This window comes from Lipotes vexillifer, unplaced genomic scaffold, assembly GCF_000442215.2.
Source record: "Lipotes vexillifer unplaced genomic scaffold, Lipotes_vexillifer_v1.1 scaffold1212, whole genome shotgun sequence".
Classification (NCBI taxonomy): domain Eukaryota; kingdom Metazoa; phylum Chordata; class Mammalia; order Artiodactyla; family Lipotidae; genus Lipotes; species Lipotes vexillifer.
Window position 1 is genome coordinate 102,999 of NW_006778423.1, and position 3,775 is coordinate 106,773.

The following is a 3,775-nucleotide window of genomic DNA, read 5'->3' on the forward strand; positions in this document are numbered from 1 at the left end:
CCCGCCCCCCACCCCACCCCGAGCATGGCAACCACCATTCTACTCTCTGTCTTTATGAATTTGACTATTCTAGGTACCGCATGTAAGTGGAATCATACAGTATTTGTCTTCTTGTGACTGTCTTATTTCATTTAGCATAATGTCCTCAAGGTTCATCCAAGTTGTAGCATGTGTCAGAATTCCTTTCCTTTATAGGCCAAATAATATTTCATTGTATGTATATACTGCATTTTGTTTATCCATTCATCTGTTGATGGACATTTGGGCTGCTTTTACCTTTTGGCTATTGTGAATAATGCTGCTATGAACATGGGTGTACAAAAATTTTAAACTTTTAAAAATTATGAATTATTTCATATATGCAATATAGAGGAAAACCAAACAGACGTACATATACTCATCACAAAGCTTGCCAGCACTATCAAATCCTAACATTTTGCCATATTTTATTCTGATATTTTGAAGTACAGATTCAGCTGAAGCCCACTGTGCACATTTTCCCAATTCTAATCTCATCTCTCCCCAGATAAACCCACATCTTGAACTTGGTATTTATTATTCCACGTACATTGCTATATTAATGTCATATGTATCATAAACAATATGTAATATTGTTTATGCTTTCAAAATGAATATAAATGGCATCACAATATGCAGATATCTCTATTTTTCTTTTTTGTCATCATTGTTTTTGAGATTTATCGATATACATTTAGCTATAATTTATTCATTTTAAATACTATATAGTGTCCCACTGTCTGAATTCATCCTTCTGTTGATGAATGTCTAGTGGTTTTTTAATATTTCCTTTTTAGAAACAATACTGCAGTGGATTTTACAAATTTATCTCAATAGACTCTAGAAACTGGATCCTTGCTTCATTACCTCAGAACTTGTTACAAATGCAGCATCCCAGACTCCACTCCAGACCTACTGAATTAGAACCTATCTTTATGCAAGATCCCCAGGGGATTTGTAGGCATATTAAAGTTTGATCAGTTGTCCTCAAACAGTCCCACAGTTGAATCCCCTGGGGAGTTAAAGCCAACAGCAATAACAATAACAGCAAACTTATGCCTGGGTCATTCCCCAAAGATTTTGATTTAATTGCTCTAGGATGTGCCTGAGTCTCCAGAGACTTCTAAAGCTTCTTAGGTGATTATAATATGTAGCCAAGATTTAGAATGACTGCTTGGACCAAAACAGCCGTGGCTGCATTGTGTGTGTCGCTTGGCTTTTACTGGGATGGCTCTTTAGAAAGGACAGTTTTACCAACAAGGGGCTAGAGCAGGCAGGTAGATATTATGATGGAAATTCTAATGCAGGAAATTTTCAAAACACTTGAGCAAATGCTTTGTCCTATTTTAAGTACAATTAGTTCTTAGTCCATAGAGCTTAATTTGCTTAACTCACACTTGTAAGGCACTAACTATATCAGATAATCTTCTAAAGAGCACTTTGTTAATGTTATCTCTCTTAAAATTTGTTGCAAAATTTCCTTTCCACTTAAGAAATTTTGAGTGAAAAAGTGCAGTTTGACAGTAAGTCAGAATACGTTAGTCCTAAGAAGGAACGCACTGCAGGATGCTGAGGCTCTGTGCTTTGAGTTCAGCGGGCTGTGAAGCACTCCATTTTCAGCATCCAGTCTGGGGCTCTTCCTGGGGGAAGCTGCCACCCACTTACTGGACAGGGCATAGGATTTGAGTGCATAAAAACTGCCGCTTCCCAAAGAAAGAGAACTTGGGACGTTGTCCCTTTAGTGATGTGGGCTTTTCTGCCCAACAGTAAAACTGAAAAATTTCTGACCTTCAGTGGAGTCTTGGGAATAATTATTCACCTATCCAGTTATGCTGCATTTTTGCAAATAAGTTATAGAACAGAGCATTAAATCACAACTGGATCAGCTATTTTGAAGTGTATTTATGTGACCTGAAGGAACTTTCTCAAAAATTTGTTTTTTCCCATTACTTAAGTTCATGTTTAATCACGTAAGTAGACATACAAACATTTTCACTGTCAAATATTCCAACACTTTTGAAAAGAGAAAATGCTCCTTAAAATCCCCATTTCCCCAACCCCACTTTTCCCTTCCTAGAGGTAACTCGTACGACTAGCATAATGTGCATCCTTCCAAACCTATTTCACTGTATCTCTAAGTATGTAGCTTTTATGTTTTACTAGAGAAGTTTTCTAAGCCCTTTACTTTTAGTATCTGTTATAGTGCTTCTTATTTAACCATATGTTCTCATCTCTAGCCCAGATTTGCTAAATTCTTCCATGTGTTACACTAGATATGATTTTATTCACCCCCGTTACAGCTTAAAAATACACGCTAGAGAATTATAACAAGTGACCAAAGCTGGAGAGTTCACTGCTGTAGCAGAATTGTATTTTAAAAGGCAAGCAGCGACACCTTAGTTGTATGTTTCCTGTTTTGGATGGATAAAACTATAAGGCAAAGCCTTTCCCTGGGACGAGAACTGTGCCTCTATTTCTGCGTGAGGACCCACTGTCGCTCTCCTCTAGTGCCAGTGGCTCGCAGTCAGCAGCCTGGGGGATTTTCGTTTGCTGAGTGTGATGCTGTTTTTCCTCTGTTCCCTTCCTCCACCTGTGTATGAGGATGATGAAATTTGTTCCTTAGGAATTCTCTTTGATTGCTGGCAGCACAGTATCCACCCAATGGGTTCATAAGCAAAGACCTTAGGAAATGCTCATTGTGTTCGGCAGATGGGCACTCTCAGAATGGCTGTTGCCTGATGCCGCCATACATTTCACCCACATGCCCTCCTGCCAAGTCCTTCTTAGTGGACCGAGGAAAGAAAATGAGCAGCTTCATGTTTCTTTGCGTGTGATCACCATTTTATCACTTGGTAGCTGGTGAGGAAAACAGGAATTCATCTTTGGGTTCAAGGACTCTACAGAGTCACTACCAGTTAGAAAAACTGTGGCCTGTGCTGGATTTCAAGAGAGATTTATGTGCTACCTTGTAATTGCCCTATCACAGCTGGTTGCCACTTTTGGAATTCATAGACTGATGCCCTGAAGAGTAAAAGCCAAGCATCTGAGGAAGGAGCCAAAGTCAAATCTGGCCATGTCATTCTTTGCCTTTAAAACCTTCACTGCTTCCCTATTGTCATAGAATTAAATCAAAGTCTTTTTAAAGTAGAGCTCACAAACCAGCAGCCTAAGGCTGAATTTCTCTTGCAGATATATTTTCTCTAGCCCCACAGTGTTCTAGAAAAATTAGAATTAGTTCCTAAGAGACTAAAGCCAATGGATTTACCATAAAAATTTGGATTTCTGGCCATATTGGGCAGCATTTCTGTATAAGTCAGATGATGATGTGTGAGCTGTGGCTACACTTTTTGGATGGGGCGTGAGCGCTCCACTTTGCAAAAACAGCCAGGCCTCCACCCTTTATTGGACTCCTCTGGGGCTTCTGGAACTACAAGCCTGCTCTCTGCCCCGCAGCTCCTCTGCTGCTGCAGGATGGAAAGCAGGAAGGAACTCTAACCTTTCCGTTATAGGTGCAAACCTGTAAGCGTCAAGGTGTTAATAACCTATGTGGCAGCCCTTTGGTAATGAGGATCAAGAGCCAGCTGATAAATACTCCCTATTTTTATGTCTTGGGGGAATAATTCCAAGCTGTGTTCCATGTAGTAATTCTCCATAGCTCCTGGAGAGTCCCCAGTGGGACGGAGCTGCAGTTTTCCACCGCAGTAACCAGATCACCTTTACCCTTGGATTGGTTTTCTTTCCTCCTTTTCACTCTTTC